The 14,033-nt window shown below is 32.0% G+C and overlaps 1 protein-coding gene across 7 annotated transcripts in view; it reads right to left on the reverse strand.

The window, feature by feature from the left end:
* Positions 1-14,033, reverse strand: part of SOX6 (SRY-box transcription factor 6) — a 552,718-nt gene that overhangs the window by 379,850 nt on the left and 158,835 nt on the right. The window contains exon 1 of one of the 7 annotated variants that reach the window (XM_036220751.1): positions 10,064-10,157. The exons of the other annotated variants lie outside the window; for them this stretch is intronic. The gene's annotated coding sequence lies outside the window, so the exon portion shown is untranslated. Of the gene's footprint in view, positions 1-10,063; positions 10,158-14,033 lie in introns of those variants that run through there. 7 annotated transcript variants of the gene reach the window in all.

The raw sequence follows: 14,033 nt of genomic DNA on the forward strand, positions 1-14,033 counted from the left end.
ATCTATATTTTATAATAAAAGGAGGGCGAGTCTAAATCATACTTGCAAATTGTTTTCTGAAGTGCATTTTCTTTGGAAAACAAACACAAATGCTCCTTAGGTGTGCTTTACTCTCAGTAGTGTTATTATTTTCATGCCTTATTTCTATCACTTAAATATACAAATAATATAATGTTAAATATTTCCATCACTGTTTACTTTCAATAAACAGGAAAGTGAAGAAAAATAAAACAAATATCTTTCCTTCAGTATTATGTTTATCAGCATATTTTAATCCATTTTAAATTGGATATATTCAAGTTTTAGAAATGCAAACTCTTGTGACCACAAGAGACACTTAGTTTTTCATGGTGCTTAAAGGATAGAGGGCATAATAAATAAGTTTTTGGTTCTAACTCGTTTTCTGTTCTTTCGAATTAATTAATGCTGTGGAAATCTCAGACAACTGCTATATCATTTGTGACTGAATTGAATCCAAAGGAGAAAAATATGTAAAACATTATTTAATTAAAATTTTCTTTTTATTTCCTCTCCCACTTCCTATCCTACTAGCTAATAGTCAAAATAAAAGGATGGTTCCATGTCTGTTGCTGTCAAATTAATTGCCTTCGGCCACTTTAGTATATCTTCAGACATCTATCGTTTCTGGAGCCATATTGTTTTCTGGGGTCAGTCCCTTGAGTAAGGCTCTCAAGCTCCTTATCTTCATTTCAAAGCTATTTTGGCAAACTCAAAAATTCATAACAGTCTACTTTTATTGGTATACATATGGCTCTTGAGGAATGCTCGTGAAGATTTTTTTTTTTTTGTCCTCATACATGTGGTTTTGCATTAGGCTTGAAGAATGGGCTAAGAATGAGAGTTAGTATGAGACGAAATCCATCCTACTTTAATAATTGTATTGCAATGCAGGAAAAGTAAAATGAAGAAAAGCTTACTTTTCTGTTTCTAAGTTGAGGACACCACACTGGGAAATCTTTTTTTTCCCCCTACCTGAGTTGTGGTCCTAAAACATAAAATCTGATCATGTTAATCTCCTGCTTAAAAATCTTTATTTCCTTATAACCTACAGAATAAACTCCAAATTTGTTGGTACAGATGTGACACCTACAAATATCTTGCAAATCATCTTTTTACTCTTATCTTCTGACACCCACACACACTTAGCAACTTAAGGCTTGATCTTTTTTTACTATTCTCTGTTTATTGTTCTTAGTCATCTTTGCCTGATTTTTGTTTCTAGAGCTTATACACTTCTTCTCAATTTGTGGCCTTAAAAAAATTTGTTACCTTTCATGTCTTCTCTTCACCAAATTATCTCTTACTCATCTTGTATATCACTAATGTAGAGTCACCAACCTCGACCCTAAGCCCAGGTTAGGTCTCCCTTTCCCTTCATAGCATTCATTATCTTATAATGCAAACTCTTAGAGAAAGGGACGACACACCCTTTAGTTCACCACTGTATTCCTGGCCCATACATACTTGGCATTCAATAGATGTATTTTTCTCATTATCCAAATATTCATTATACGAGTCACCAAAATTATATAGAAAGTGAAAGACATCAAAATATAAAAATATTCTAATGATCTTAACATTTATTAAATTAGTCTTCACTCAAATATCTCTCCCAAAACTTAACATATATCTCACCCATTAGGGTCAATTCCTTTGTAGCTTTGATAATCACTGCTAAGTGGTTTCAAATTTGTCTGCACACTGAAGTCACATAGAGCTTTGAAAAAATATTGATGCCTGGGTCCCATTCCCAAAGATTGATTTAATTGGTTAAAGTAGAGCTTAGGAAGAGGAATACTTTAAAAATTTGCCCAATAATTTTTTCAGTCAGGTTGAGAATCAGGCTAGTTAATTAATGTATGTTGCATTGTGAAATATTGTAAATAATTATTAAAATAAAAATGTAAAGTGAATGCAAAGTGAAATTGCATATCTTGAAAAAGAAGAATTCATGAGAAATACAGTGTTGAAAATAGCTCAAGTCATTGACAAATCAAGAATTTTCAGTTAGACTGGATAGAAACGAAAGAACCCAAAATTAGCAGGAGTGATAATTGACATGGTAGATTGTTCAAAAGAGAATGATTTGAATATAAAATGATTAAGCAAGGTTTTTAGAAATTTTTTGCAAAAAATGACACTTGTTACGATGGTACTACAATCAAAGTGATGGTGCTATTGCAACATTTGACCTGAAAAATTATTCAAAATCATGCAGTTAATTCTTCCAAGAAATAATGCATAGTTAGAATTACAAATGAAATGTTGCCAATTGTATACATTTATTTTTATTAATTTTGGTTTTAATTTTTAAGACTGAGTCAAAATAAAATCATTTTCCCCATCGTCTATTATGAAATTTTGATTCCCATCCACTTAGTATATTAAAATATAAAAGACCGTATGTCACATGACCTTGCCAAAGGTACACAGAAATAGTTCTAATTTTTTCTTTCATTTGACTTGCTGTTTCCTTTCCTTGACTCATTAAAATGGTTAGGACCTCCAATACAATGCCAAATAGGATATGTAAGTAAGCATGGACATTAGTTTTCTATTTCACCTTGTGTCAGTTTTTTCTAATGCACAAAGAAAGCATTTGATATTTTGCTATTTAAACATGATGTTAGTTGTAGGTTTTTCACAGATGCCCTTTTCAGATTAAGGAAGTTATTTTCTATTCCTAGTATGCTGGATTTTCTAACTATGAACGGGTATATCAAATACTTTTTTCTATTCTATTAAAATGAGCATATGATATTTCTCATTTATTCTGTTAATAGGATAAGATTTTCAAATGTTAAATCAACCATGCAATCCAGGGCTAAACCTTACTTAATCACAATACATTGTTCTTTTTTATATTGCTAGATTTAGTTTGCCGATTTTTTGTTCAAAATTTTTGCATCTATGACTATGAGGGATATTGCTCTAAAATTTTCCTTTATTGTAATGTTTTCTCAGGTTTGGTCTTTGGGCTATTATGTTAGGCTCATGAGGTAGAAATTATTCCTCCTTCTTCTATTTTTTGAAAGAGTTAATGTAAGATTGCTGTTATTTCTGAAATGTTTGATAGAATTCACTAGTGAATCTATTTGGACCCATAGTTATCTTTATAGAAAGTTTTATTTTTTTAATCTAAAAATGCAATTCCCTTTATATGTAGGGTCTTATTTAGGTTTTCTGTTTCATCTTGTGTCAGTTTTAGTAAGTTGTATTGTTCAAAAAATTTATCCACTTCATGTAAGTTGTATTTTTTGACATAAAAGTATTCATAATATTCCTTTATTGTCTTTTTAATCTCTGTAAATTCTATAATGATAATTCCTCTTTCGTTCCTGATATTGGTGAGTTGTGTTCTTTTTTTTTCTTGGCCTTTACCAAAAACAAACAAACAAACAAAACCTTTACCTATAAATTGTTCTTGTTTTCAGCAGCTTATTATAATGTGCCTATGCATGTTTTTCTTTGCATTTATCCTGTTTGGGCTTCACTAAAGCTATTGAATCTGTAAATTTAACTTTTACCAAATTTGGTAAATTAGAGGTCATTGTTTCTTCAAGTGTTTTCTTTTCTTTAGCCGAAATATTACTCTCCTTTTTTTCTAGGATATATATATGTTAGGCCATTTAATATTATCCCTCATACTATATCCATTTTTTTTTTTGCAATTGTTTTCTGTGTTCTTTAAATCGGATAATTTCTATTGATCTATTTTCAGTTTCATTGATTCTTTCCTTTGTTGTCATCATTCTACTGATTAGCCCATCAGGTTATTTTCTTATTTCAGATATTACATTTTTCATCTTTAAGTTCCCATTGGTTCTTTTTGTAATTTCAATCTCTCTGCTGAAATGTCCTATTTTTTTTTTTCACATTTTCTTAGTTCTCCATATGTTGAGTAATTTGGGATTATATCTTAGGCATCATTAGCATCATGTTGTGGAAACTCTGAATTCATTTACAGTGCTCTAAAGAGTGTCACTTTTTGTTTGTTTTAGCAAAAAGCTTACTTGCTTAGACCTTAACTCCATGTTCTGTCTCACCTGCAGTGGGCAGCAATTCAAATATGTGTTTATTCCTTTTAGCCTTGCTGCATAAAGCCCATCCTGTGAATGCATGGTTTGGGGACCCAGTCCGAAACTGGGTCAAAGTTTATATACAGAATTTAGGACTCCCTTTCTGTTACTCTTTCCTTTCCAGGATTACCTTCTCACTTCCCAGTAGCTGTGGTTGCCCCAAAGTCTGTTCCGGTTCTTCAAGCCAGAAAGTCTGCTGATTTCTCTATTGGAGTTTTATTAGCCCTCCAAGTCTGGCACAGACTGGGGCCTACCCTCATACTGGAAACCTTGAAAATGACCAACTTACCCAGCATTTCTCCTCCCCTTCTTGTAAACATCATCTCCTTTCAAGATTTAGCCTGCCTTTGTTGCTCTTCAGTACCTTCACATAGTTGTTTCTAATGATTTGTCCAGAGTTTTTAGTTGTTATCCCCACTCAATTTTAAATAGATTAACTTAAAGCGGCCTTTTTTCACTACCCATTATTCACTGATAATAAAGACTTCTTGTATTGCCTTAACGAAGAATTAAATGATACCATTCTTTTTCATTACTCCATGCCTTTACACATTCTATTTTTCTGCCTACAATGTCCTTAGTTCTTATAATCCTGTAAACATTCTCTGTGAGCATTTTATATATTTTAAAAGAACATGGCCAAGTTTTGCCACCCCCCCCCCAGTTTTACATACCTAAAATTTCAACTGAATATTTAAACTGGATCTAACTCAGATGTCTATCAATATAACAATGGTACATACATAAAGTACTACATAGAAGAACATAAAGCTATGTAAATTACAAAGAAGTCTGTTATAATTTTTACTGAAAAGGTATGTAAAGTATAAAGCAGTATATATAAAAAGGGGGAATAGTACCCTAACACAAAATAAAACTGTATATTTCTATGTAATTGTGTATATTTGTATGTGATATAAAAAGAGGTCTGAAAGTATACAAAAATATTAATATAGTAAATAAGTTTGTGAAGCAAAATAGAATTTAAGGTGGAGAGAGAAATTAAGGAAAATTTCCTCACTTATTTTTCAATAATTATTTATTCAAAAACTATTTAATGATTGCCTGCTATATGCCAGGCACTATTCTACAATAAAAATGTATTTATGTATTACCTGTATAATTTAAAAAATATTTTTAATTTTTTTAATGAAAGTATTTAAGTCAATGAGGAGAAACCGAAATAACAGAAAATCTCTAAGGTGCTTAAAAACGTGACCCTTTATCTTGTTAACAAGATACCAGAAACTCGGGAGTCTTTTGAAGGTAAGTAAATAAATTTAGTGTTAGTTTTAAATCTGTTCTATCTAACCCAGATTAAATTCTTATTTGTTTAGATCTGGACCCAATGGAGAAACGAACCAATTTCTCTTCTTCTACCTTTTAATTCAGTTCCATTCTCTTATCCCAATTCTTCTGAGGTTTGGAAATAGCTGGTGAGGTCTAAAGTTCTTATTTGGGGGGTAATTCCAGGCATCAAATGTCTGCCAACAGATAAAGATATGTAGGTTTTTTTACATTAACATATTACAGCAGGCATGGCTGAGCAACCCAGAGAGTAAACCTGGTCTTTATGAAGTTCATTCTTGGCGTCGCATAATAGAGAAACATATCTTTGTCATTTATATTGACACATCTTCTCGTCTTAACCAAGTGATACATAGAAGACATCTTCTTATAAACTTTAAGCTTCAAATAACTTGGTATACCTCAACATTTTAACCTCTCTTCCCTATTCCTTCCAGTAACAAGGCCTTCAGTACTTCAACGAGAAAGTTCACTTCATTTTTAGACAACTGTTAACTGTTAACAAAGTTTTTCTTCTGCTATTCCTGTGACTGACTCCCTGTGACTTTCATCTGCTAACTAGAGTTTGGCCCACCATAGATATACTCTTTCCTGATAGCAGCACGTTAGCCATCTCAGGACGGCTATCAAATCCTCTTAAGACTTCTTTCCTTCAGAATAACCATGCCTGTTTCTTTTAACCTAAGGGAAGCGTCTGTCAACTGGCCCAGAAAGAGTAAAAATTAAATTTCTCTGCAACTAGGCTATTTGTTCAGTTGAAAAATATAAGATTTGGTTTTTACCTTAACGCAGCAAACAACCCTCTTGGCTAATCATTACAAATACCTCCTGGCATTTGTCTTCAAAGAAACATCCCTCCACTTGTATGTACATGTGTATATACATTGCCTTCCACTTTTTCTTTAGATTTTTTTTAAATGGGCACCAAGATGTGTCCATCCTCATTTCAGGTAATTTGCATTTCCACCCAAGAAGCTCGTATCCTCTGTTTCATTATAGTTTTATTTAAGCTACAGTATTTCATTCTTATAAGTTCATACCTATTTTTGGACCCCTAAAATATCAGGCAAGGACTGGGCCCATTAAACTTGATCTGATGAACCTTAACTTAGACTAGGCTTAGAAATGTGTCTGTTAATTATGTGCATTTAGCTATCTTAGTTCCGTTTGCTAGAGACTGTTAACTAACTACTTTACAACTTTAAGAAGTTAGAAAATAAACGTCTAAGTCTGGAAAACCTATAGAGGACATCCACCTAATTCATCTCTGGTCCTTAGAAGAACCTACTTATACCCTCCAATCTAAACCTTTTTAGAGGGGCAGAGGTGGAGTGAATATTAGTCTTGCCTAAAAAACTATACCTAGGAATTTTTTTTTTAAGTTTAGTCCTAGCTCCCATCTGATATCGCTCCCATTTTTCCTAGTTAAGAAACAAAGGTAATAAGATCTCTGTTTTAACTATCTCATGGTGTTACTATAAGAACTACATAAGATAATACATGAAAAAGTTCATTTTGAAGTACACAATGTAATAAAAAAATAAGAAACAATATTATTAATAATAATGGCACCTTCTATGACCACAAATCCCTTCCTTTCGACACTAAGACATTTTAATTAAATTCTCTTTTTTATTTCCTTTTCCCACACCACCAACCAAAAAACATTTTTTTTTTTCCCGCATAATCTGTAGCCTGGGCCTTTCATTATAAACGACTGCAATGATTTACATAGAGTACAACATAAGTGTATTCTGGCATTTTGAAAACCCAGCCCTCCTCTCAGACTGACTTCATTTTCTTTTTCCTTTTTTATAACCTTTTCGATATTCTCCTGGAAAAAAAAAAAATCACACTGCCTAGCAATATTACAGCAACTGTCACCACTATGAATATTTTAGTTATAGTTACCCACCTTGAAACTCTTACAAGTGGACTCATGGGTTTCCTATGCAAAAGTACCAGATATATTTTCTCAATTGTGTGTCCTATTTTTTTCCAGATATTCAGAGCCCATTATAGTGTTTCCACATTAAGATTGTAGACACGGGGCTATTCTACAAGTTTATAATTTGAAAGCTCGGTTCTTAACATTCGGGAATGCAGATTCCCCAAAATGAGAACACAAAAGTGAAAGACTGCATTGCAAAAAAGTCCCTACCACTTCCCTCAAACCAATCTTTGCTAGCATCAAGTTGCATAATTTTATATAAATAGGATATACAAACTAACCCATAGGCTCTTTTTTCATGTAATTTTTCTTTCTCTCTCTCAATATCCCTTTATTCCTCTCCTTCTCATTCACTACATTCCCCTCCCTGATAACAACAACAAATATTTATTGAATGCCATACAAGACTATGTGTGCTAAATGCTAGGGAAAACATGTGAGAACAAAACAGGCCAGTCTAGAGTAAAGGACAGACGTTAAATAGAAATCACACAAATAAACACATAATTTTACATTGCAATATCTGCTATGAAATAAATGCGTCGCAATACCTTTATGAAATAGATGCTTTATTGGCCTAATTTTATAGATTGGGGAAACTGAGGCACGAAGTAATAAATGTGGGAAGCAAGATCTTTGCAGGCACACAAGATCAAGGTAGGCCTCTCAAGAAACAACATTTAAACAGAGACCTGAAGGATAAGCAGGGATCATTCTGAAGAAGAATGAGAAGTGTATTCCAGTTAAGAAGATAGATTTACGTGAAGACCTTAGAGTGGGGAAAAAAACCTGGAGTGTGTCAACCAGTATAACAGTTGAATCAGAAAGTACCACTGGGAAAACGATAAGAGCTGAGGCTGGCAATGCAGGAGCCAGATTATGCAGAGCCTGGGCTTTGCAGATTATGTTAAAGACTTTTTGTTTTAATTAAAGTATAATAGGAAGCAAAGAAAAGGTCTTTTTTGGATCTCAAAGAATGGTAAGTGGAGTTTTTCCTCCTATATAATGAATATGGAATTAAGTTCAGATATAAAGAAAAGCATAGGAATGACAGACACCAAATTAAAAAGAATGGTTACATCTGACTCAAAGAGGGAGATATAAAATTGATTAAGAGTACACAAAAGGCTTTGACTGCATTGGTAATGTTTTATCTCTTATAAGTACATAGATATTTTAACCCATTCATTATACATTTTTGTATGACTAAAATTTTCATAATAATTTTTTTTTTAATTAACAAATGCTAAGACTTTGCAGGTCCCTTTCTTTCTCTTTTTTTTTCCCTAAGCTCATACTAAATATTCTCAATTTTAAGAAACAAGAACACAGAATTTAGGGATCTCTCATCTTACACATTTCGTTTCCTGGACATTTATTTTCTAGACTTTTCACATCAGATGTTAGAGGCTCCTTAATTAGCTTATCTCTTCTTTCAGCATATACTATAATCCTGTGTCTTTCCAACAACCACATAGTTAATATGAAGATTAAATGAGATAGAGCACTTTACATACCACTTAGCACACAGGAGCTCAACGAATTTTAACTATTGTTTTTTATTATTTCATTTATTATACTCTGTATTCCCAGTCCTAAATATGAGCCAGAACACTGGAACTGAAAAAAAAGCTGAGTGTATATGGCTAAATGGTGCTCTAGTATTTTGAATACATATATACTATATATATTAACAAATACACAAACACACATGCATAACATATATTTCCAATATTAAATTTATGGGAGTTTTTTTAAACATAATTTTTCTGTGCTCATATAAGCATTACATAACAAAATGTTATCTTGAGGCCTTTTTATTGCCACTAAAGAAATATCTTTAAAGAAAAGGTTAAAATCCTGTATTTGATGGTACATGGTTACAATTTAAGGTGAGCTTAATAAGTTTAGTATCTTCTCCTAAGTATAATGCTATATTGAAATGATTTATGACTGCATAAAGTTAGAATTATATTCAATATGGTCCATACTGTGTTTAAAAGGCTCATTTTTGCAATATCAAGTAATTCATGTAAAACTTCAATCTTATAGAAGAAGCAGTCTTTGATGCAAGAACATTATTAAAATCATATCTTTCACTTAATTTTCTTTGTACAAATAGCACAGATCCTCTCATTTCTCCTTCCTTCCAATTCACAAATACAATAAAAGCTGTCTTTAGAAAGGTCCTTAAATTAAACATCAAGATGAAATAAGTACTAGGACCCAGAAAATAGGAGAACTTATGACAGTTTTCGTTATCTAGAAGTCTGAAAAATATCTCACTGACTCTTTACATGAATATTATATTTTAAATTATATTTTCATGCCTAAGAACCCAGAACTTGGTCATGTGAAAAAACAACAGTTTGTCATTCAATATTCTTTAGTTTGAGGTTTGGACTTAGATTGTTTTAGTAATCATTCCTCCATGCTCACTTCCTTGTTCTTAACCACAAATCTAATCATGCATTTTTATAAATATTCAAAATTAAATATATTTATCTACTTATATAAATACTTTACAGTTAACTTTTACCGATAGTCTGTGTAGGGATCTCATTAACAAACACATTTGGAACTTTTTACATTTGTTCCGGCAGCTCGTAAATTAATATTAAAGTTAAATGTTTCAATAGATCAAAATTCTACACACTTTTAAAAATGGATATAAAAGATTAATTTCAAGTTTTGTTTTACTTACCAAGCTCTGCCATTCCACCTCACTGCCCGAACAATATTATCAGCTCTTGGGATACTCATTCTTGCTAAGTAAAAGGATATTTCTTCTCTAGCTGGATTAATAATCAACCTTCTAGATAGTTCATTTGTAATTCTCTTCTGGTTAACCCTTAGCATTACAGCAGTCTGCTCAACTCATTCTAATCAATTTATGAAGTAGGGAAAAAAAGATGAAATTCAATTATCCAGATAACAAATGGAAAATACAAACGAGGGACAATTTAGATTAGGCACGAAAGAATAATCAGCCTTACTTTTTTACACTATAAGATGTAAATCTTTATGTTAGAGATTACGAAAGCACTCAGGTCATAAACACAGGATACATGAAGAAGAAACCCTAAAAGGCTTATAACACACCAGTTTAGCATATATCGGCCCATGTTTTCTGCTTTCTTACATTCAGATAAATACAAATTAGCTCTGGGCATAATAGATACATTTTTTCTCTTAGTAGAAAGGTCTGACTTTCAATTTCTAAATGCCTCCTCTCCCAGTGGCTGTAATCACTTGGTCCCTTATCCTACGATAAGTGTCATCTCAGGCTTTATGGAAATTTTCTCCAAATGTGATCTGTAAACATTTGCAAGAGAATAATCTAGGGCACTTGTTAAAAATATAAACACGTGGATCCCACTTCATAAATCTGAGTCATCCCAGGGGATTCTTATATACACTAAAATTTTGAGAGCCACTGCTCTAGAACCATTTCTGACCTTATTTAAAAGACTCCAACACAATCCCTTGAGACACAGAATGAAATTAATTGCTCCTGCTGCTAGTTTAACTTTTTGCTTTGATTCCAAAAACTAGGATTATACCTTGTTTTCCTATACCAAAGTGCAGTAGTTCATCCAAAATCATGACACTTCCATGGTCTTGGTAACCTTCCACTTGCAGAGTACTTAGAAACTGGAATCTGTCTTTTAACTTTACTTGGTATCTAAGGCCTTATTGTGACCTAGCTGCCTAAATCTCTAATACCACTTGCCCCCAACTTTTATTGCTCTGTCTGCTTTACGAAACACTTAGTCTCCTGTTTTATGCCTCTCTTCGACATGCAGGGACTACACTTATTGGTGTTCATTGTCCAGTCTTTTAGCTAACACATTTTGTCTGCTTTATTAACTTTCTCCCAAGGCTGTTCCCATCCCAGTGGACCCTTACCTGAGGTCTCCTATTATAATGAACACAACTTGTTTAGTCATATTCAGAGAAATTAACAACTAACTAAAATGTGAAAAGACAGATAAGGCAGCCAGTAGTTTCACAAATTGCTACAAAAGCCCGTGTTCATAGTCAGAGCAAAGGAAAAGATGATGACTATGGAAAAAGAAGAACCATGGAAAACTAAAAGAAAGTCCTTGAGAACTGGAAGAGTAGACCAAGTAAAACAAAGTGAAAAAATGTTTTAATTCTAATCAATTGTTTTTATTTTTATGAAATCTATTTTAAAAGGTCAAGAAAATGATGCTTATTTAATCTGGAGAGAAGATTAAAGTGATGAAAAAAAACAGTACTGGACTAGTAAAACTCAAGAGACTTGGATTCCTCTGGCCTCTCTTTTACTTCCTAGATTTCTGATCTAGATTAAATCTCTTAACTTTCCTATATCCTTAATAGGTATAGGAAACCATGCCTTGTATGCCTAGCGTTATTTTGATAGTTAAAGATCATATTTATAAAAAGAGTTTTAAAACTATAAATGCCACATAAATATAAGGGATTACTGCAGTTATATAAATTGCTGTTATATAAAGATAACAGTTGTCTACAAAGGACACAAAGTGGCAATTTATATATATATATATATATATATATATATATATATATAATATCTATTTAATTTAAGTATAGTTGGTATACAGTTTGGTATATCAGTTTCAAGTATGTGATATAGTGATGTGACATTTTTATACCTTACAATGTGATCTCCCCACTATTCTACTAATCTGTCACCACTGGCTACGTTCTCCTTTACCTTTTTTACTCATTCGCCCACCCCTCTTCTCTCTGGCAATGATATCCCTTTGGTCTCTGTTTCTATGAGTCTATTTTTGTTTAATTTTGTTTGTTCATTTGTTTGTTTTTTAGATTCCAGATATACGTGAAACTATACAGTATTTGTCTTTCTCTGTCTGATTTATTTCACTTAGGATAATACTCTCCAGATCCATCCAAGTTGTCATGAATGGCAGGATTTCCTTCTTTTTATGGTTGTATACTATTCACATATATGTATATCTCATATCTTCATTATCCATTCATCTACTGATGGACACCCAGGTTGTTTCCATATCTTGGCTATTTTAAATAAAGTGATGAACATAAGGGTGGATGTATCTTTTCAAATTAGTATTGTTGTTTTCTTTGGATAAATGCCAGAAATGAAATTGCTGGATCATATGGTGGGTATATTTTTAAAAGAAAGTGGAAACCATATGCAATAAAGGAAGCTAACAAGAGTTTGTGAAATGCCTTTCCTAAGGAAATGTCAAAATATGATCAGTGTCAGTTAGGGGACAAAATAAAATAAAATCATCCTAAAATATAGAAAAATTATCAGGTTAACCTGAGTTTGCCCAGGTCAGAAACAAATCTTAAGAGTCTTACCAGAAAGACTTCTAAGTGAGAAAATAAACTGAATCCAACATGGCCTAAGATTCGGTCAAGTGTTATAACTCAGTTTAACTGGATAATGTAAACATATTACATTGAGAAACAGAAGACCTTTGCCAGTGTACAAATTGGTTGACTAGAGCTGTCCGTATTAAGACAAAAAGAATTGACTCTTGACTTAAAAAATAGACACTGCCATATTTTTAAGTTTCAATGAACACATTTAACAAGTATTGTTGGATCATCTACTATGTTTCAGATGTTGGTCAAGAACACTGGGGAATATGAATGATGAAAACTGTCAAAAAATATCTATCTTGAGCTTATGTTGTAGGGAATATATGGGAAAGATAGCAAATAAATTTGATATGCAAATTAACAGTTGATAAAAGCTATAGGAACAAATAGAACAGCACTAGAAAGATCAGAAATGTTTGCAGAATTGCAATTTTAAAATAGGATGATCAAGGTATACCTCACTGGGAAAATGACATCTAAGCAGAACTTGAAGGAGATAAGGTTGATCATGAAAGGGTTTTTCTATTAATTTTTAAATTTTACCAATTTAATAATAAATGGAAGCTATCCTTATAAATTAACTTTCATATTATAATTATGAAATATTGGAAATCAATAATTTAATAGTAAAACAAACTATAGTACATGCATATGACTATATAATGTAGTCATTAAAAACATGTTTTCAAAAGACTATTATTAACATGGAAAAGTCCAATAAAATGATTTCTTAAATACAAAAATGTATCTAAAGTATGGTCCAATTTTGCATTTTTTTTTTCATTTAATCAACAACTATTTTTCAAGTACCTACTATGAGCCATGCACTGCTCTGAGCATTGGAGAGAGGACAGTAAATAAGTTAGACATGTTCTTTCTTCACATACACACATAGATAAAAGACAGAAATAAAACATATCAAAATGGTAACTGGGAGGAACACTTCATAAACAATATAAATGTCTAATCAATGTATCGTATACCTGAAACTAATATAATTTTTTTTCAATTTTAATGTTCCTGAGGAGTAAATTTTTTATTATGAAATAATAAGCAGACATTATGGATTATTTTATTTCCTCCTCTATGTTTAAAGAGTCTAAAATTTCTAACTATGTTCTGAATGATTCTAAAAATAAACTATGCCATTTACGTTGATCTAATTATTATGGATCTTATTTGCCTGGGGATATCTGTTTGAATAAAGCACAAATTTATACTCATAATATGCTATCAACTGTATATTGGATTTTTCAACCATATACTAATTCTTATGTACTGTACAACATATAACA

Source organism: Rousettus aegyptiacus, unplaced genomic scaffold (genome assembly GCF_014176215.1).
Source record: "Rousettus aegyptiacus isolate mRouAeg1 unplaced genomic scaffold, mRouAeg1.p scaffold_m13_p_5, whole genome shotgun sequence".
In the NCBI taxonomy this organism is placed as follows: domain Eukaryota; kingdom Metazoa; phylum Chordata; class Mammalia; order Chiroptera; family Pteropodidae; genus Rousettus; species Rousettus aegyptiacus.